Source organism: Triturus cristatus, chromosome 8 (genome assembly GCF_964204655.1).
Source record: "Triturus cristatus chromosome 8, aTriCri1.1, whole genome shotgun sequence".
Lineage (NCBI taxonomy): Eukaryota > Metazoa > Chordata > Amphibia > Caudata > Salamandridae > Triturus > Triturus cristatus.
Window position 1 is genome coordinate 366,455,336 of NC_140591.1, and position 23,049 is coordinate 366,478,384.

Below are 23,049 nucleotides of genomic sequence, written 5' to 3' on the forward strand. Positions count from 1 at the left end.
GAACAAAGTACTCCAACCTTATTAGTGGAAACTTATCATGCACTCGTGCTGATGGTGTTTGTATATACATATCACCATACATTTTAGAGTATACACTTTTCACACAATCAAAGTGCATACATATTGTGAAGAGTGCAATGGAAGAGGGAAGGCACTCATAATCTATCGTGGTGGCCACCAGAGTGATGTAGTACCACAGCGCATAAATGCAGGTAAAATCTGCGCGTGGGAGATCTCAAAGTGCAGTGACAATTAAAATAAATAACAATCCAATGTGGAGCATGCTGGTCAGATTATCATTAATGGAGCCCATATCATGCATAACAATCTGATGGTGATAGTGTTATCTTAGTTTACCCCTTGCGAGAAGGACAAGTGCCTCATCGAATGTCCTCGCGGCAGCGAGGGAGAATCACTGTAAAAAAGGAAAGCTGTCGGTGAGCATTTATCGTAGTGACATACCTCTGCCAGTGGTATGTCGCTGTGTAGCAGCGGAGCAATACTCACGTAGTGGGCCCCTCGTCAGTGCCTTAGACCTGCCCTGCCATATGGAGGACTCCGGAGTAGCGGCAGACGGAGTCCCTCCGGTATTGTAATGATCTAAAGCGGAAGTGAACGGGGCGGGGGGAGGAGTGTCTGTGGGACGGGAAGGAGTTGACCCGGAAGTAAATAAATCGGCGAAACGTGGCCGCCATTTTGTAATGGTAAAAGCAGTACTCTTAAATATGAGAAATACTGAAATAATAGTGGTGAATGAGTGAATCAAAAGAAAAAATATGCAAAGTTTGATGACAACAGGAGATAATGAAATGTTCTACATCTCAGCACTATTCCGGGAAAGTGGTGTCGACGGAATATTGTATGCTCCTGGATGGATAATAAAGTTGCATTTGCACCAGGGTAACTATCTGTTGGTTGCTAATGTGGTCCCTTCGTGGTTTCCGAATTTGGTTGGCATAGAATGTTGGTGTAATGTGGAATAAAAGAAAGGTGGCTCATATCTAGAAAGGCTGATATGTGTGCTAGAGTCAATGGTAAAGCGCAGGGTTCTACTTCCAGTGAAGACAGCAAGAAGTGGCAGATCTGGGAGATAGTGACAGAGAGGTGAACATAGTTGTCAATAACACCTCTGTACAAAGTTTGTTCGTAAGGGAGTGGGTTGTCCTAACTCAAATGAAATGTGTGATTCAAGTATCCTTGGTAGCTAGAGGGGACGTGTGCTGAGTGGAAGTATACTGGGACAGCTCATCCCTGGTCAGATACAACTATGTGACCAGTTCGGACCATGGAATATCATCATTGAGTCCACGTGTGTTACTCTTCAGGCGGAAAACCCAACGTTGTTCTTGTCTGAACAGCGTGGTCGTGGTCCAGTTGGCATTGGATTCTATGATGGTCCATTTTAGATCATTTGTAGTATAATTCATTTCCAAGAAATGATTCTGTAGTTTTGTGTTAGTTTTCTTGCACCGTACTGTGCTCTTGTGTTCCCCTATACGTAGTTTTACGGGTCTGGTTGTCATTCCCACGTATTTCATGTTGCATGGGCATGTGATCAAATACACACAATTTCTGGTGTTGCAGTTAGTGTGACGCTTTTGTATGCATGGTCTCGTGAGTCCCAGATCTATACTTTTGGATGTGGCCGTTAGTGGACAGATGGAGCAGGTTCCACAGGGGAAATGTCCTTCGACCGGTGGTAGGAACCACAGTGTTGGTTGGGTATATACATATCACCATACATTTTAGAGTATACACTATTCACACAATCAAAGTGCATACATATTGTGAAGAGTGCAATGGAAGAGGGAAGGCACTCATAATCTATCGTGGTGGCCACCAGAGTGATGTAGTACCACAGCGCGTAAATGCCGGTAAAATCTGCGCGTGGGAAATCTCAAAGTGCAGTGATGATTAAAATAAATAACAATCCAATGTGGAGCATGCTGGTCAGATTACCATTAATCGCGCCCATTTCATGCAACACTATGTTTAGGTTGTGTATGGACAAGCAGGTCCTTGAAGTTCTGTGTCCTTTTAAAGGAAAAGAGGGGGGCTGGTCCTGGTTCGAATGAGCCTGTTGTTAAAATACCCCGGTGTCTCTTGATAACTTTTTGGATCTTGTTAGAAGTGCATTATTCTCTGTTTTTTCTTTCACTTCCAACAGGACTTCCCTGTGGTTATTTCTTGCTCGTTTATGTGCTTTGCTTATGGTATTCGGTGGGTAGTGGTGCTCCCGGTGATTGCGCGATAGAATGGAAGATTGTTTTTCAAATTCACAGATTGTGTTGCTATTCCATCGTAGCCTGAGAAATTGTCCTACCGGGAGGTTATCCCTCAGTGCTTTTTGGATGATGGCTCTGGTATAGTAGGAGACTATTTCTGTCCATAGGTTTTCGGTAGTTTGTTGTGAGAAGTGTGCCATCATGCAAAGTTATCCAAAGATCCAGGAATGCAATGTTCTCTTCTGATCTCATGCCAGTGAACCTGAGAAAAGGGTCCAAGGTATTCAACCATTTGAAGAAGGAGATTAGCAGGACATCGTCGATATAGCGCCGCCATGTCATGATGTTCTCTTTGTAAGGGTTGTTGTTGTCCAAGATGAATTTGGCCTAAAAATTGGCCATGTACATACAGGCCAGGCTCGGCGCGAACGTGCTTCCCATGCTGGTCCCCTGTATTTGGTGATATAGTTGTTTTTTAAAGGCAAAAAAGTTTTCTTTTAGGGCCAGTGCTGCACATTCACAAATGAATGAGATGGGTGTTTGATGGATCCATGGGTCCACATTTTGCAACATGTTTTCCATGACCTCTAGGGTGGCATCTTGTGGTATATTAGTATAAAGTGCCTCTACATCTAATGTGGCCAATAGAGTGATTGATCCTGGGTCATCATAGTGTTCGATGAGGTTCAGCACCTCTGTAGTGTCCCTTAGATAAGTCGGTGTCTGTGTGACAATAGGGCGTAGGAAAAAGTCACAGAATTTACTCAGTGGCTCGAGAAGGGAATCGATACCTGACACTATTGGGCGTCCAGGTGGTGGGTCCGTCCCTTTGTGGATCTTCGGTAAGGTGTAAAAGTAGGGCGTCTTAGGATTGTCGTTGCATAGAAACTCTGCCTCCTGGGATGTGATCCAGTCTTCGCTCATGGCTTCATTGACTAAGCTTCTGATCTTCAGAGCGAGTCTGGGTGTAGGGTCTTCCTATATGGGGCGGTAGTATCTGGAATCCGTTAGTTGTCATTGGCAATCTGCTTTGTATGTGCCAATATCCTGGATGTCGATGGCACCGCCTTTATCGGCTGGTTTGATGATGATTGAGATGGCGTCTGTGATGTTCTGTAGAGTGTGTCTCTCTTATTTTGTCAGATTGTCAAAAGAGCGTTGGTACGGCAGGCTTGTGACGTCCTTCAGAACGGCTTGCTCAAAGGTGAGCACCTCATTGGGGGTCATAGCTGCCGTCGGGATGTATTTGGATTTCTTTCTCAGTCCTGTTCCAGGAGTGGTGACTTCTGGTTGGTCTTGGAAGAAGGCCTTAAGTCTAATCTTCCTGAAGAAAAGATGAAGTTCTTGGTGGAGTCTAAAAAGATCCTCGCTGGGTGTTGGGATGAAACCCAGGCCCTTCTCCAAGAGACTGGATTCTTACGGTGACAAAGGTCTGGAGGAAAGGTTCACAACTAGCGTCTCGTTCCTGTCGTGTTGCTCCTCAGAACCATTTGTTCTGGTTCTTGCCAGTGTACATTCCTGGAGCTGTTTTTCCGTCTTCCTCTGCCCCTTCCTCTGTTGTGAAAAGGGGTGTTCGGAATTGGTGAAATGGTTGCATCTGTGGTGGATAGCCCATGGCTGTATTCCATAAGGGTGGGTGTCCTGTCCACGTACCCGGATAGGGTTGTTGTTGGAAAGGGTGGGGAGGAAAATTCTGGAACAAAGGTGGTTGTGATGGTTTCCTCCATGATCCTCTTGTTCGGTGTTATGTAATTGTTCCCTTCATAGCTGGAACCGCTACTCATGGAGCTTGTCCTCCTAGAGCTGTTGCTATTCATTTCTTCTGAGGACATCTCGTTGGTATGGAAAACATAGTCTTCTTTGGTATATGGATATATTTTCTCCTGAGAAAATCTCTTGACATCTTTTTGAAGTTTGGTAACCTTTTGTTTAGTGAGGAAGTCTCTATGTTCGGACATTTCCTCGTTGATTTCAGCAAAAGCGCGTTTTGTAGGACGTGATTGATATCCCTGTTTTCAAGCCTGATTCTGCTATTGTAATCTATATCAAAAGTTCATCGGAGAGGCGCTTGGCCATGTTGATTATAAGGACAAGCCAATCTCTTGTGCACTTCCACGCAATCTACACTAGAAAAGAACACAGCAAAGAACCTGGGGGAATTGACATTAGGAAGAAGCACATATCACGTGCAAGGAGGGCATGTTCCTCCCAACTAAGAAGGTTCAGATGCCAATCACTTGCCTTTTAAAGCTCATACCATCATTCCATCTAGGCTATCTTTGGATAAACTGAAAGAGAACAATTAGATCTAAAGTAATACCGATTTGCTTTGTGTTGATTTTATGTACATACTATGCTATATCAGTTGCCCATGAATGGACTAGTGAAACATTAGAAGTGCTAAATGAGATAACATGGTGTGTTGATGTTCCATTTTCAGAGATCTTAGTCTAAGGATCACATGATTGCATATTGACAGGGCTATCTCAGCCTTTCAGGCTTCATGGAAAAATAAAAGGAGCGCCTATCAATTGGGTAATTAAAAATGTCCTGTTGTTTAAAATAATATGAAACATCAATACTGTGGCCGCTGGCACTTTGTTTAAATGTTATTATTATGATATGCATGTGTCTGTAGGCTATAATTGTAATTCGTATTATTGGAATGGCTGAGGAAATGTGAAGTACGGCCCCTCAAAAAGGTATGTATTGTATTCAGTTTAAGGATAATTGCTGTGCGACAAGTATATATAGATGGTTGCCTGGCTGCAAATTCCAAAGTAATGTTTTTAATACTGGCATTAGCCTAGGCCTTTTGCTAAAACTATTAGATAGATAGATAGATAGATAGATAGATAGATAGATAGATAGATAGATAGATAGATAGATAGATAGATAGATAGATAGATAGATAGATAGATAGATAGATAGATAGATAGATAGATAGATAGATAGATAGATAGATAGAGAGAGAGAGAGAGAGAGAGAGATAGATAGATAGATAGATAGATAGATAGATAGATAGATAGATAGATAGATAGATACATAGATAGATACATAGATTGATAGATACATAGATTGATAGATAGATAGATTGATAGATAGATAGATAGATAGATAGATAGATAGATAGATAGATAGATAGATAGATAGATAGATAGATAGATAGATAGATAGATAGATAGATAGATAGATAGATAGATAGATAGATAGATAGATAGATAGATAGATAGATAGATAGATAGATAGATGAGCTTCCAGTCATTGCGCTTCTTCCATTGGTCTGTTGTTGTGTGAATCACACTTTTCTTCCGCCCACTACAACATTGCTCAATGGGTCAGCCCATTCCAGTCATTGGCAAGCTTCACTGTAAGTGATGGCATTCTGATCTTTCACAAGGAGCACTTCCACACACAAAGGAGCTCCCTTCGGTGCAAATGACTACTGTGGCAAGGTATGCTTCTTGAGACCCAAAAAATATTTTAGATTGTAGCCATTTAAATATATATTGGTGAGGGCCAGACAGCTCCCCAACAAAAGCGTATTGTGATAGTTGCAGTCTTTCACATTACAATCTTTAATACTTGATCTCAACTTACAGTCAGTATCACATTGCATATAAAAAAAATCTCATTATGTAAGTTTCTCGTTTTTGACTGGTCCTCAGAGGAGTTCACCTTTTCTGCAGTAGCTCTTGAACAGTAACAGACAAATATTTTAAATGCTGAAGCTGCCTTGTCTGGGCGCGAAGGCGTAAATGCCTCATAGCCCCTCTCCCTCTCTTTTTGCACATGCAGATCACACTTTGATACATGATGGATGGCTTCACTCAAATGGGATGACGTCTTCTCCTTGGTTATTGCTTTTCATTTAAGTATTGCTGAGGTGGCATATATTTAGGAATATGTTAGCTCAACCTACCATTGCAATTTGCAAAACCATTTAATTTTATGTCCTCGTGACATCTCGCCTGGGTGTAGACGTAGCATTTTTCCTCAGCTATGTATTGAAAAGCTGTAATAAGATTTGCAGTCTAATGTGAGTTCGTGCACAAGCAGTGGGACAAGTCTCCATACTTTTCACAGTTTTCAATTTTGCTCGTTGACATGATCCACGTAGAAAAATGCTGGTGCGAGGAATCATGGTCATTAACAACACACCCTGAAGAGGCGTGAACTTGCACAGAGCGCATTACAAAATATTAAGTAGTAAATAAATAAAAACAGATGAATCAGAGAATTTAAGGAAATAGGATCAAACGGTTCTTAATTCCTGTCAATTTTAACTCAGCTGGTCCTGATCCATACAATTTTGGGGTATTTTTGTCACCATGTCAAAACAGGGTGTCTTAATGGCAATGTTAAAATCTGTATTTTTTTCTCCACTGATGAGCATAACAGAGGGTTGTTTCACATACAAAATCCAGAAGAGAGGAAAGCTGCTTAATACATTTGTATTGAAAAATTTCCAAGAATGTATGTTCACCTCGTGATCTTCCATATTTTCTTCAACTAAGAGAATGGTGCACAGAGAATACACAGGAAGAGATCAACACAAGAACACTGGTGCAATTCGCACTCTATGCAGAGGATCAGGTGTAGGTAGGAGGACAGGCAGATATATGAGCGGTACAGAAAAAAAGTAACCAATGACTTCTGTTGGCCACTGAGTGCTGAAAGGGTTATGGGCATTCTTTGAGGAGGGTGCACAGTAGAGGAAGACAAATAAAGACAGAAACATTATCAAACTATGGCCACCAACAAATATAGCCTCCAGTGCAATAAAACATGGAAACAGTAGCAGACAATGGGGCTGAGAGGGAAAGAAACTATTGATCATGGAAGAAAGGGGGCAGCTCATAGTCTGTGACTGGACAAGAGACGTCAGGAGTGCACTGCAGTCATAGCAGGGTGCATACAACGACTATGTACTGAGTGAGAGCTATACTATACTTATATACTCATTGCGGTGAACGTACACAATGGTGATCAAGATTTCAACTCCTAGAGAGGTCTCTTTAGCAGGATAGCGAAGGGTGCCTTTTCTGGGCAGAAACATACACTGAACTAATATGTAAACTGGGGGAACTTAAAGAGTGTTATGTATGGCATGTTGAGTAAAAGTAATTGCAGAAAAAGGATTTGGTGGTTAATAAAGGTTTGCAGGACAAAAGGCTTCTTCTACTGAGAGACTCTAAAGCAGTACTTGCACGAGGGACTTGAGAATAGGGAACTTATGAGTTAAATAAACTCTGCACTCAAAAGGTAGAGAATGCACTGTGGAGAACTAAGAAAGAGTATTAGATGGATGGGGACTATAGTCCCAGATGCTGAGAACAACTTTCATAATGTTAATCGCAGAAGCTTGAACCGCAAAATACAATGTGTTGTTATTTGCAGAGATGTTAACTTGCTCTCAGATTCTGAGGATTTGATGTAATGCCTGCTTGATATGATTGGAAAATGTGTGAAATTGTGAGTAGCATGTATAGTGGATTAAGTCAATCGTGATGCTCCCTTCACAGATAGGTAAAAATAATAATTGTATTAAACTGCTTTTTAGCTGGGCCTCGAAACAAATGTTATGTTTGAGTTCAGTCATCACCAGAAATTCTACTAATCTCTGCTATGTCAGCTGGAACACTTGCTGGCTTAGTCAAGGGTTTGTAGTTATGACTATCTTGGTGGAAGGTTCAGGATTCTCACAGAATGGCAACATAGGTAGCTGATCTTCCAGGGAGAAAGACAAACAGGAGGGGTAGGAATAGTTATAGGATAAGTACATTTGTTATGGCAGGTCCAACTTCAATGATATGGGATGGCCTGATTTGTACTCTGATGTTCTGGCCTATTGCACTGCTCTAGAATGACAGATAGCATTCCATTATGCAGCTTAATTTACCCTTTTCCTTTGTACGACCATTGCCTACTGCCAAATTATTTCCATCATCTTGCACCCTGCAGAGCCCTTCCATCTTCACCTGCCTCTGGTCTGCTCCATGCCATGTCTGTGTGCCTTCCCAAAGCGCTACTGTCACCTAATCAAGTTTTTGGCCCTGTCCGCATCACTGCCCATATCCCAACATATACCAATATCTCTACAAGAGCCACACCACTTTCTAGAAAGTTATGTGTCCCACATCCTTTCCTCTTTCTATCAAATATTTGTGTCTTCCCATCCCCACTAAACTCCCAAATACCTGTTAAAGCCAGTCTGTAAGGCTTACTTTTTATCACCTTATCCTGCCAATTTTCTTACCCATTCTGGGCTACCTGTTGTCCCACATCCACACAGTTCCATGATTGTCCCTTTAGCTATACCCCACTCCCCACCTATGACATCACAGGTCCTATTCCTGCAAAGTACTGGAGTCTCCCATTCCACAAGTTGCTTTTGACCTGGTTTTCTAACTTTGTGCCAGCTCTGGATGGTAGTCTCCACACCATGGGAGAGTCAAATCTGAACCTACCATGCAGATATCCCCCATGACTTACTCTCATGTAGTATGGACTTTGTTGATGGAGAACAAGAAATTGGTGAAGTATGAGAGATTTGGTGGATACATTTCACAGTGAGATTTTCAATGTAGGGACCTGTTAGCAGGTTTAACAATATCATGTGTTAGGGTGTAAATAAATCAAAGCCCGGACTTACCATTATTTTGCATCTGGGTTGCATCACTTTTGTGGTGCAGCCCCAATGCAAAATCCATGTTGGCATTTACTACACCACGAAAAGTTGATTTGCATTTCTTTGCGCGGTTTAGTAAAGTGAAGCAAAGCTGCTCATAGCGCTGCCTTGCATTACTTTGCATCTAGTAGTCATTACATGGGTGTAGAATGAGTATTCCGATGCATCCACCCGTGTATTCTCGACAAACCCAATTATCCACAGACTTGTAAATATGGGTTTGTGCCAAAATGGTGCACCTAACCAACAGAGATGTAATGAATAGAAATATATTTATTTCTCCTCGTTTTAGCAGCACACATGGAAAGAGGAATATCCCTCAAAGGATTCTTTTTGTGCAGGAAGATATTCCTTCCTGAACAAAAACTATCTGCCCTTAACTCAGGCACCCTATCAGCAGGGCGCAAAAGGGTCTGTGTAGGCACTCGGCAGCATTCGGCGTGCCAGCACTGGAAGAGAACAGACGTGCTCACAGGCTGTATTTCACAGAATGAACTACTTGGAGAAAAGGAGGCTAATTTATTTTGAAGCCTTATTATTGGTTACGTGTGACAGAATGGAGAGAACTGATATTCACTGACACTCAAACGTAGTCACATCTGTCATATATATATATATATATATATATATATATATATATATATATATAAAAGGGGAGTAAAGTAACTCTCTCTGCAAAATAGTAAAAACTGGATTTGCAATATAATATTTGCAGCCACAAAATATATAGACAGACAGACAGACAGACAGATAGATAGACAGACAGACAGACAGACAGACAGACAGACAGACAGACAGACAGACAGATAGATAGACAGATAGATAGATAGATAGATAGATAGATAGATAGATAGATAGATAGATAGATAGATAGATAGATAGATAGATAGATAGATAGATAGATAGATAGATAGATAGATAGATAGATAGATAGATAGATAGATATTCACTGAAAAAAAGCAACAGTTATTAAAAGTGACGTTAAAGTTATATTTTTTGACCCCGCCGCACAGCAAGAACGAGGCCGAGGCCTTGAGCCAACAGGAATTGGGTAGAATGTGCCGGCATGCATGGTGACCTCCCTTGTTGCAGTACACTAGTATACATACTGGGGTACGGGTTAAGTCTCGGCGAGCATGGTTTAATGTAATGGGAAATGTCGTAGCATACATCATCGCTACTCAGGGTCTGAGCATGAGGCAGATACTGGCACGATAGTATTTAACTTAACCTTTATGTCCTACCCAGAATGACAATGCTGTATTGACCGTCCATATAAAATGTGTATTACATATTTATATGTAATTAGATATATGCACATGTTTCATGGAAATATTTGATAAACTGTGAAAATGCTAAATAAAGTTAATACAAAAAAAAAAGTTATGTTTTGGAATGTGAAAAGTTAACGTATAAAAACACAAATACCACAGTTATTCTTTAGTGAATGAACTACAGCTTGTGCCCCCGTCACGCACTACTTATGACTTCACACATTACATCGCATCATCGTCATGGTGTGAGCTGCATAAACGGTCGAGTTCCAAGTCCCCTTTCACTCATCAGCCACAATGTGTTGCACATTCTGCAAGTTTAAAAGTGGTTTTATTCTTCTTAGTTCAATCCAGGCTTCAGGAAACAAGTACAACTGATGGGTGTATCTTGTCCTAGACCCAGGCAGCACCCACCAGAGCAATGTGACAGTAGCTCTGCTAAGAGCCCTTTCACTGGCACTGGTGGAACACTAAATATTACAATAACTATTCCACAAGCATCACTCACATCTCCCTGACATCACTCAGACAGGGAAAGAAGGATAAGACAGATAAGACATCAATAAATACAAATGCAAAATAGAAAGGAATTACAATAGTATTGTTTTTCACATTAAATAAGACTACTTTAGAAATATCAATTCACAGTGAACCAAGTTCAGAAACATAATTGCTCTCTTCTGTTTTAGTTTTCCTAACGAACTCCTGTTAGTGAAGACAATGATCTAACAACATGTTCATATCATTGGCTACCAAAGATTCCGCTGCTGGTTTATACGGTTTATTTTGTACTACACCACCCCAGGCCTTACCAGTTTTGCTGCCCTTGGCAAAATGAACACACGCACTCTCATTATCCCATTGTGGAGCAATTAGAGTTTCAAGATTAATGAGTTGCTATGATTCTCTGCAAAAGGTCTTACTATGTAAATTTAAAATGCAAACGATATTATGCTTTTACTTTAATAGATTGATGTTTAATGTTTAAATCTAAGCAATCACTAGCCAACCAGGATTTGAAGTGTCCTGATGCTGTCTGTTGCTCCTTTTCCTCTGATAACCACAGGAAATGTGTGTACTTGACTAGCCAAATAATCAATTATTTCAGAATGCGTCCATAAAACTGCACTTAAAGTTTACCATTAAAATTCATGAAAATTTTAAATATGCAACATATAATATATAATAGATCAAATACACAGAGTAGAAAATGGGTTAACTGATCAAGAGAATTAAAGATATTAAACATGCAAATTCAATGTTTGTGTCATAATAATGAAGCTGCATAGAACAAGACTATGGGCCTGATTTCCCCACACTACGCGCTTATACTGCCCTCCACCTCCAGCGGCACAGGACGTTCAGGGAGCCGTGTTGTGTCCATGGGATTCGCTGTCCTAAACTGCTGCTCTGCGAAGGGGAGCCTGCACCCGAGTTCCCCGTTCTAATAGCACCCTTCCACCTCACGTGGTGTGTTGTGTCCAGGGGACTCTCTGTCCCATACTCAGGGCAGGGTCACCCACCTTGGCTCATCACATCCTCTCCTTGTACTTTGTGGTCAGACTACCTTTCAACACCTTGGTTGTTCGTCTATACTAGCCCCTGCTCGCACCCCTCCGCCCGACTGTTGTGGAGAGGCTATTGAGTCGGAATGTAGAGGAGGGTCCCCCGTGTGCTAGTGGCTCTGCCAGTTCTCGCCCAACTGTATTCGAGCTGTTTTTCTCCAAGCAAAGGAGTCAAGACCTGCGCAATAGTTTTGTACAGCCTGCGGTGTGGGTAAACTATTCTTTGATTACCTCTAACGATATTTGCTTGAAGCAATGGTACTACTCCCTCTAGACACTCCCCCCGATCCCATGGCAGGAGGACTTTGCAAACATCCTGCTTCCATATCATCACTCATACCACTCAAAGCTGGTAACGGTGCTGCCTCCTGGACTCCCTCAGCCTTAACGGACACACTAGGATGCACTCTTGTCTGCTTACCACTTACTCTAAAGTAGCATGGACTTTGTTGATGAAAAGCAAGAAATTGATGAAGTATCAGAGATTTGGTGGCCACTGCCTGCCCTTAAAAAAATGAAACTGAAAAGTTTTTTTATTTTTTAAATGCATCCCGTTTTCCTTTAAGGAAAACGGCCTGCATTTTTAAAAAAATGACTGCTTTATTTAAAAGCAGTCCCAGACATGGTGGTCTGCTGACCCCAGCAGGCCACCATCCCTGGGAGTACTAGCCATTCCTAATGGGGTCGCAAATTGCGACAGCCTCATTAATATGCAGGAGGCATGCAATTTGTGACCCCATTAGGAATCGCTAACGGAGTCTAAGACACCGTTACACATCGCAACTTGTGAGTCGCAAGTGCGACGCCATTTGCGAGTAGCAAATTGGTGGGTCATACATCTGGCTCATAGTTATCACAACCAGATATGTGAATAAGTGTAGGAGAACTTATTGTATTGGTGTGAAATTTATGAGTAATGCTGTAGTGAATGGTCTAATTCACATAGAGCTCTGTAATGCCTACAATAGTAGTTCTTCTACTCATTTAAAACAACCTCCCTAATGAATTTCTATCTGAAAGCAAAAGAGTGTCTGTCTTACCACCGGTCTTGTCCACAAAAAAACTTGGGGCTTTTGACATCAACAAACTGCATCCTCCTCAGCCACTGGTCAGAGGGGAAAACGAGGGTGGTGGCCCTTTAGCATCTACACCTCATCCACAGTTGCCGATTGTTCCTGGGGCTGAGTCAGCTGAATTGGTGAAACTGATGTCTTGGAATTTGACAGGAATCGAATCAGGCCTCCTAGATTTGCAACGGGGGAAATTTATTGATAAGCATCATATCATTTTATTACAGGAAACGTGGGCAACCCATCCCGAGTACAGACCTAGCTATTTAACTTTTTGTAGCAACGCTACTCCTTCCAACTCTGGATGAGCCTCGGTGGAATTTTAATCTGGGATACGTCCACAATTTTCTGCACGTTAAAACACTAGACACTGGCTCCAAGGATATCTTGGCTATTAAACTATATTTTCAGAACATTCCAAGATCAAACTTCAGACACATTGTGGTGATCAATATTCATGTTTGCTCTGTTGCTGAAAATGTGGCATCACAAATACTCCACTTTCTTCGTTTATTGCTTGACTGTTTAAAGCAAAAATTGCCCATGATTATAGCTGGGGACTGTGTAATATTCACTTTTAACTATTCGAAACGCTCTTGTCCCTGCTATTTCCTGAGGATGAGGAGTGGGGAATTCCAGAGCTATCGGCAAACCTGGTCAAAATGTGGTCAAAGAGCATGAGCCAGCTTTTTCACCTGACCTTAGAATATAGTCTAAGAGCGAGCCACGGATGTTCCATCTCTGACCACCCAGGTATTCCTACTTTCAAGAAGGGTAGATATTTTATTCACAGTGACTATATTCTATTGGACCTTAGATTGTGGCCATTCCTAAGTGATATGAAGGTCATATTTCGCCCTAATAGCGATCACAATGCCCAAGTTGCCGACTTTATTATCAACATTGTGCCTACCCCCCAGGATCATGAAATCGAGTCTTGTACAGCACCATTATTACATACTAACAACCTTAGAAATGTAAAATGGGGCGACATAATTTATAATGATCTTTTATTCAGTGGAATCTATCAAGCTGTCACTGATTTCTTTAATGCTGAGGACACTTTTGATTTTGATTGGACAAATTTTGCTCGGTATCATTCTGACTTTTTTACCACTCAAAGATAATTTTTCACGATCCGTTCTGAACTGAAAATCAGTTTAGACATAGCTTGGCCTTGCTTTTCAAAGGAGTGTAGAATTTGCCAGGATGGGGTCAATTGATGCCACAGGAAAGGGAGAAAAAATCGAATTTAAATATTGCCAGGAAGATAAACGTCAACTCTAAGGGTCACAAAGTGAGATAGGGAGGAGGCCCCGTGGATGGAACTCACTGAAGCTTTGGCTAGAAAGGAGACTCAAGCCTTTAGGAAAATTATCACATTCGGCACCGAGTGCTACCCAGCCTGACCCTTCTGTTCCCGCCAAACAGTGGGTTGCTCATTTTACTTCTCTTTATAAAGAGCAGGAAATCTGTGTCACAACTTCACAAGATAACACTGAGCAAAAAATGTGTTCCATGGGGATGCTATTGCCTGATTATTCACCTTCTGGGTGCTTCCTTTCATAGAAAGAAACTGAGGTTGTCTTAAACTCAATGAAGCGGGTAAAGCTTCTGACCCCGACAACATACCAGGCGACCTGTTTCTTTCTGAGGTAGCAATCTGGATACCTTATTTGAATGCCCTCACTAATCCAGTAGTTGGAAAAAAAATATACCTGAGTTCTGGAGAGGAGCGATCATCATCCCCATACACAAGAAGGGAGAGAGAGATAATTTGGGGAATTATAGAATCATTAGCCCAAAGGATACATCAAAAAAGATCTTTGCTAGGCATGCTCTTGTCTGCCTCCAGACTTGGATGAAAGATCACCAGATATTATATTACTTCCAGCAGGCAGGTTTTCTCTAGAAAACAAGCACAATGAACCAGGTGTTTCGGTTTTCAACTATATATTGGAAATATCTGCAGTCCGCATTTGATCTAGTTCCAAGGAACATCTGTGAGAGATGTTCGGACAATACGATATCCCTGAAGATCTTTTACATTTTTTAATTAAATTACACACTGGCACTGCTGGCCACGTTTGGTGGAATATCCAAGGAGACCTCACCGATAAGATTCCCATCAACTGTGGGGTTAGAAAGGGCTGCATTCTTGCCCTCACACTGTTTTGTCTGTTTATCAATGGACTGATAGGGTGGGTGAGTGGCTGTCAACATGATGCCCCCAAATTAGCAAACTTCAGCACTCTTGTGCTGATGTGTGCTGATGACACACTACTCCTGTCATGACCCATATGGGTATCCAAGCTCTTCTGGGTGAATTTCAGAAGTTTTCCACACATCGAGACCTTGAAATAAATGCTGGCAAAACAAACCCCCACCATTCTTTTAAAAATAAAATGGAGGTAGATGGGATACTGATCAAGCGAGTCAGGAGCTTAGATTATTTAGGTGTTAGGCTTTCAGAGAAATTATGCTGGAAGCCCCAGCTCAAGAAAAGTAAATCACTGCTACAGCACAGATCCAAAGCAATTCTGAAAAGTATAGACTCACTTCAAGTATGGTATTATATCTGGTCCTTGAGGTCTATAGAGCAACAGAATATGGTGGGGCTCTTTAAAGGGTGGAACTTTGGGGCTAAAGTAACATTACTCTATTAACAAGAACAATTTTTTTTTATTTAAGGTCACCACTAAATGTACCTATTCTTCCACTGAGATGGGATCTGAACATCCATAAACTGGACTATATTGTTTAACTTAAAATTCTAAGGTACTGAATTAGGATTTTGACAACCCCTGAGCTTGTCTCTTATGGAATGGCCCTTACAGAGTTGATTAAGCTTGATAAGAACTGCTCCTTATCACTCATATCAAACCATTCATAACTATTTGTGTATACTTCAGAAAATTCAGTATGCTAAAGTGCAGAAATTACCTGCACCTTGATAGTGCCGACACCAGGTTAGCAGATTGCAACTCACACAAGTTCTTTAATTGTTCATCCATTCAAATGTTACTTTAAAAATTATTTGTGTTGTTTAGTGAGAGTGGACCAGTCAGTGTAGGTGTGGGTGTGTTGTACATATCTTATTTTCAAACAGGAATGAATGATACTTATATTCACTGAAAAAACAAAGGTTTTTTAATGTTCCAGTGAGATAAGAACTAATGTGTAAAGACTAAAACAGTCTTGGACTAACTATAACATGTGTCTCTTTCATGCACTAATACACTGCTTATGATCTCAGATTTTACATCACTCATGGCATGCTAAATGACATCATTGATAACATCCTGTATCCAAACTGCCATGGTGTTTCCAACCCCTGCTACACATGGCATTCGGCTGTGTACAGCTAAGGTTGGCTGCAAAGCCTGGCATGTTGCCAGGCCAGCATCCAACCCACCTGAAGCACCCAATTTCTCATTGCGCAAAGCCTTTAGCAGTGTGCTGTCCCTACGCCCAACCCACTGCAGGCAGCCGACCCATACTGCGCACAGTCTATGGCCTGTACAATGGCAGTTGGCCTCAGATTCTGGTCTATGACCACACCATTGTAATTGTTGTAAATGTTTTTTTCTAGTACCACCGTACCAAGTAGGGTGCAATGCAGGGTATTGTGGTACTGGGTGCTAATACTGTGGCAACACCAATCTGATATTATTATTTTTCTGCTGGACTTGAGGGAGGGTCTCTTTTGGACACACCTCAACGTGGCGTTGGGGGTCAGGGTATGCCTACTCTTCTTCCTAATGTGGTCTTTCATTTGTTTTTTCAGGACTCTGGAAATTAGTCCCTGATTCATTTAATGGCGACCACGATTTTTTTTTTCAGTATTGCAGCCAGTCAACCAGAGCATTTGGACCTGCACTACTTGTACTGTGGTACCAAAATGACCAACGAGAGAAAGAGCTCCCTCAGCCAACCTAAACGAAAGACTTCCTTTTTGGTACCATGGGGTTGTCATGGAACTTCCATGGGTCAGCCGCCTAGATATAACCAATGTTTTTGAGGATTAACTCCTTCATGCCCAACCTGGGGGCCCCTTTTTAAATACGAATCTCATGAAAAAGACTGAACAGATTTACACTAAATCACAAGAAGCACACGTTCTGAGTGAAGTTCTAACTTTTGGCCAAACCTGGTATAACTCTGTGAGCCATTTTCTTCTGCATTGGAGAACAATATTTCCCATAACAATTAACATGGGAAATCATACTTTTGGGAGCCCCCATTTCCTGGTTCTCACTTGACAGATCAGTGTGAATGTTTCACGAAGGAGAGCAGGTTAATGAACTTTCTTTTCAGAAAGGATTATGCAAAATAGTAACATGGTGACAAAGTTATTAAACAAATGATAAATGGTCTTTCTATGGAAACTGTAACCTAACTATACCCACACAGTGGCAACCTAAAGACCTAAAATATATTATTGCTGCAAATGGCTGAAACTAGCTGATACATTTTTGCAGAGTCACCAGTGAATACAAAGAAGTTGTAGACACACTAAACCCTCTGACTAATTGCAGGTTTGCCAATTTACCAATCCAAGCCACAGTGCTGACTGAAACCCATGAACCACCCATATTTTACTTGAGGATGGTGCATATAGTGCAACGATCAGTAATGTAAGACTTCAAAATAAACACACACAAGAAATCCACACTAAATGTTTTAAAGGTTTTCTTAAAAATTGAAGGCCCTATTCTGGCCCATAATGTATGAAAAGAGGTAACTATGAAAATAAACATAATAGTGGCAATATAATAGGTTATTAAACAAAATGTTAAAAAGAATTACAACGTTTTCATTAAATCAAAGCATTGGATGTTGAATGATGACACCCGTGTCATCCCCTAGCTAAAACTCCCAGACACATTTTTAGCACCAGTGTCCATCTACATTTCTTAAGCGGGCTCTAACCCCCCTCCAATCAGCTACTGAGCTTTGAGAAGGTCGCAGTATGTTTCTGTTATGGTGTTCCCAAGCTGAAACATATGCAGATAAGGACTAGCTCTGAGAACCCGTGGCCTTCACTGAAGGTGCTTGCAGTACACAGCTCAAACAAACCTCCCAAGAAAAGCTCAAGATGTCTCCACCCGAAGTTCGGTATGAATCAGATTTAAATGTCATTTTCTAATTATTATGTTTTTTAAACTAGACCTTGTGATTAATGATGCAAAATGAAAGATTGTGCATGTGAATTCTGTTTTATATTCACTAAAATCTCCTATATATAATTCATACTAATACACTGTACATGAGCAATTGGTACACTATTAACCCATAATACAGTAAGCATTATATGTTAAACATGTGCAATTGACACAAAATGAAACATGCATTAAAAATTAAATATGTGCACTCAATTACATGAATGAATGAAATGCAATGGGAGCACAAAAGCAGAAAATTCAAAGCACGTGTCATTGCCTGCTTGATGCAAAATCAATACGTGAATCAAAAAACAGAGTGCATAAGTGCAAAAACCATCAGGTTCGGAAATCAGTGTGCCGTCCAACATAACAAGCCATATAGAATACTAGTTACACTTGCTGAATGGGGGAGCCAATAGTGTACAGATTAAAAACAATTCTGTTGTAGAGCTAACATTTCAATTTTGAGAGTTTATAGATATATATTGTATGAAATGGACAATATGGCAAGTCTTGACTTGGTCAACAGAATGTCTAAAACAGAGCGATTCTCTTTACACATAATACAAATCTAAGAATTTGGCGTAGTTACTTGGAACGTAGGTGCTCCCTTGTCCATTGTGATATGTTACATAACATCAAATTGTCAGTAGGCAGTATCTTTTAGGTTAGGTAAATTCAATACAATTTTCATTTGGTAATACTACAGTTCTGGGGTATGTCTCTTGCTTTAGTCATTTGGAACATATGTTGTAGGAAGTTGTCCATTACACGCTATGAAGATATAACAGTTTGTATTATATTTTCCCCTTTTTTATTTGAAAGAAACAAAGCGGCACTTTAAAGGCAATTGTTAATAATACGTATATTATTTAGTTTTGACAAGGAGTATCAAAGCGTAAAAACTCACATAGGCATCCATCAGAAGCTTCTAAAATAATTCATAAATCTAGACTTGCAATGTGAACAAACAATATTAGGTGTCTGGCTGCTAGATGTTACTATAGCTAGTTGTAGCACTTGTATCATCGAGAGGTGTGCACAGATTTTAGAAGAAAGCATGGAGAGCAATAACAAATTCTTCTAATTTTTTAATAGATTACCTTACAAGTTAAGAATTGTCTTCTTACTGCTTTCCATAACCCAAAAGAAATTTGTGTATTATCTTCTAGCTACTGTTCTGAAATATCTGAACGTTTTCAATCATAATTCCTGTTCTCTGGTAGTGGGAGTGGATTTAAATTGCTTACAGGCAGAGGGCTTCACCATTAACAGTCAGTGGAACTAGGCTCTCTGGGAAACCCACTGAGCGGTCTGACGGTGGGGGTGTACTGAAACCCTCAATCACTGCATCATGCGTGACATTCGTAGGTTGATCCTGTCTACTGCCACAGTAGAAAAGAGTGTCTAAATGTACAAACACTTGAAACCGTGATCAAAACAAGTCTCACAATTCAATAAGATGTATTTTACAGGCATATACTGTTTGTTTTACTACATCACTAGTTACTGCCCTCTCCCAATAATGGTAGTACATGTACTCTTTGGATCTCCCTGTCAAAGGTTTTGTGATCTGACTCGTATTTACACTCCCTCGGTCTATTCCTTTCTCATGTCTTTTACCTCATACTCAATAGTGTGCATTCCTTTTCTTGGATGTCTCTATACAAAATGTGATTTTAATGACTAAACAAAAACAAAAATTACCAGTCTGATTAAGCATGATTAAAATTAAGAATCAGATCTAAAACTTTTGCGGACGGCACTCCATCTGTCAGGGTGGCAGAGAACATTAGCTTCAACCTTGAATCAATACCACCTGCTAAATTTAGAGATTACCGTAGACCCAGAGGTGATCTCTGTACCTTGACAGGAACCTCCACCATGGTGGTTCATGTCAAAGTGCAAAAACATTGGTACCAAGCGCCATCAGTTTTGACAGCTGTGCACTTTTTCAGAAAAAACAAACTCCCAAAGTGAGAAGATTATATCACCTGCATGAAGGGGATCAGCAATTGCCTTTTTCTGTCCCTCAGCACAAGGCAATGATGGACAGAAAATAAAGGACATCACACCATCTGCCCTAAGCAGGTAATAATGTAATAACCTTACTCTGTCAGGCTATTGGAAGATGTTTTCTATTGACAGAGTCAACAGGGGCTCCTTTGACGGAAAACTGAAGGCCCTCCTGACCCTGGATAGGGTGAGCAAAATTGAATTTTAGAGGACACTTTGGTGGCATGTGCTCCAAACTCTAAATCACGTCCTAAATCAAGTTGATGATGAAATATTGCTGAAGCACAAGTTAAAGAGTGTAGAAAATGTTATCAGAACAGTGAATCAACAAAAAAATGATAAGATTGATACTAAATTGTTTAACACCTTATAACTCTCAAAAGTATTATATATATATATATGCACTCTAAGACAATACAGCTAGAAACTAGCACAATGTCATAGGCTTCCTTTGAAATAAGGTACTGTTGAGTATTTTTCCAGTGTTGAAATTCCATGCTTCTGCTAGCTTAACACTTGCAAAAGCTTTCCTATTACATCAAAGGAAAACACAAACTTTCCCCCTCTTGATATTCTTATTACATTGTTGTAATTGTCTTGCTAGAGTAAGTATGGTAAGATTTAAAACTTGGACAGAGCCTGGTAGTTACAGCTCTCTTATCTTACTACATTACACCATTGTCCTGAAACATTTTCCCTCTAATTGGACTGAATTCTTTCATATTGACCCTGAAACTGTGATAAAACAAATGCTGCTACATATTAAGATGTAGATTTCTCCATTAATCAGAACTGTGTAAGCCCACTGTCTCAGCATTACTGTGATGATCTCATATTGGAAAATTCAAATGTGTGTAGTACTACATTTCCTTTTGGCATAGCTCAACCTGTTTTTGATGCAGTGCGTCACATTGAAACATGTGGTTAGTCAAGATCAAAAGATGTGCTGCCACATGCATCAACATAGGGTTTTGCGATTCCTTAATTGCGATTATTAAGGAATCGCAATTAAGGAATAGCAAAACACTATGCATGTAGGAATCGCTAAAGAAATAGCGATTCCCACAAATTCCTTAATTGCGACTCGCAAATTGCGAGTCGCAATTAAGGATTGTCTTCCCATTCATTCCTATGGGCCTCCAGGCCAATAGGAATGAATTGGAGATTGCGGGAGCAATTGGCGAGTACCAGTAGATACGTGCAAATTGCTCCCGAAATTTCTATGGTGCAAGGGTGTCAAAATGACACCCTATTGCACCCATGTATGTGATCTCTGCACAAATGTTGCATACACACATGCTCTAAGGGCATGTGTGTGTGCAATATGAAACTTAGAAAAAAGCAACAAATTGCTTTTTTCTAAGTTTTAGCAAATTACCATGAAGTCCAGCTTCATGGTAATTTGCTCCCGCTAATAGCGAAATCGCTATTTTTTACACTTTAATGCATTGCATTTAAGGAATCTCAATTTGAGATTCCTTAAATGCAATCGCAATTTAAGGAATCGCTATTTTGAGATTCCTTAAATTGCGATTTTTGCATTTGGGATGATGCATCCCAAATGCAAAAATACCGGTCGCAAAGGGGCAGAATCTGCCCGTTTGCGACCGGTTTTGTGGTTGATGCATGTGCCTGGTGGTTTCATGGAATCGCTATCTTAATAAAGAAACTACGAGAACCTTGTTGCCCCCTTACTTCTTATTACATCATCATCTTTCCTCACTTCATTCTGGGAAAATGAGTCCTTTTGCTCTTCCGAATTGTGGGAATTGGCCCGAAAAACACCACAAGTCTGAGTACACATGGGATTACATTGAACAATCAACTACAGAGTGAACATCAACAAGCTGATTTAAAACCATGGACACAGAAAAAGAACAATAATACCGCAGACTAAAAAACGTAGTCCCAAAACAAGTGATATCAGAAAGGCATCAGGCACTTGTTAAGAGAGAAAGAGCATATTAGGTGTGTGCTGGACAATGAAATTGTATTTTATTTAGTAAATTTGTTAAATGAAGAAGATATCACCGGAGCCACAAAGGGGCCACAGAAACGTTAATTGTTTTCATTTACAGCATCTGCATTCCCCTATACAACTTTCAGTCTAGAATAGTTGGCGAGAGACCCATTTCATCCTGTAGTAATGCACACCAGTCGTGAAGGTTTACTTCTTGCTTATTCAGGAGAGCAAGCAGTAAAGCAAGCAGAGGTGAATCGATCCCCAGAGAGATCATCAGTTATTCACAGCTCAACCCCCATTATTTTAAATATATGCTGATCAACTCCACTAGCCAGAAAGTGATGGTGGGATATGCAATACCTGCGCACCTGCAACACATTCAAGAATACAGATCCCCACACAAGAAACCCGCAAGGTAAGATTAGAAGACTCACTGCACTTTACCATCACTCCAACGATAGAGACCCCAACTTCCCACCTGCATCCTAGATGTACTGATAATCTAGACCTCTAGGCCCACCGAAAAATTAAATCTCACCCAGCAGACTGCAAGGATATTGGGAGATGATCCCTCCATCAGCAGAACAATGAACATATATACTACAACTTCTAACAACGAGACACAAACATACCACGGGACCAGACAAACTGTCTCCTGTTCGCACCACCCAAAAAAACCATAAACCAAAACCAGCAGCACATCTAGTTTAAAATGAACTGTTACCAGCCCCCAGCGCTTACTGAGATTCTAACTCCCCAGAGATATGTGCGATCCTCGCCAGTGTTCTTTCCCGCCCTTCTGTCGTACCCCAATGTGACTCACCTACCGGCCTCCTCAGGCTATCACTGAGGGTTCTCTTTTCGTTTTTTTTTGCCCTCATTCATAAATAAGCAGATTGTCTTATAGCGGGTACAGGCTCTTTCCTGGTTCCTATGGAGGGAGGTCACTCAGGGTCTTGGTCTCTTGCCACCATTGTACTCACTCTTCCCCTGCAGCTCCTCCTGTGAAGACAATCTATATCTCTGCCGCCTACTCTTAACTGTATGGTGTGTTCTAACTCATGCACCGCCCTCTGCCTC

At 40.8% G+C, this 23,049-nt stretch overlaps 1 protein-coding gene across 3 annotated transcripts in view; it reads right to left on the reverse strand.

Moving 5' to 3' along the window:
* Positions 1-23,049, reverse strand: part of DCLK1 (doublecortin like kinase 1) — a 1,175,807-nt gene that overhangs the window by 987,595 nt on the left and 165,163 nt on the right. The window lies entirely within an intron of this gene.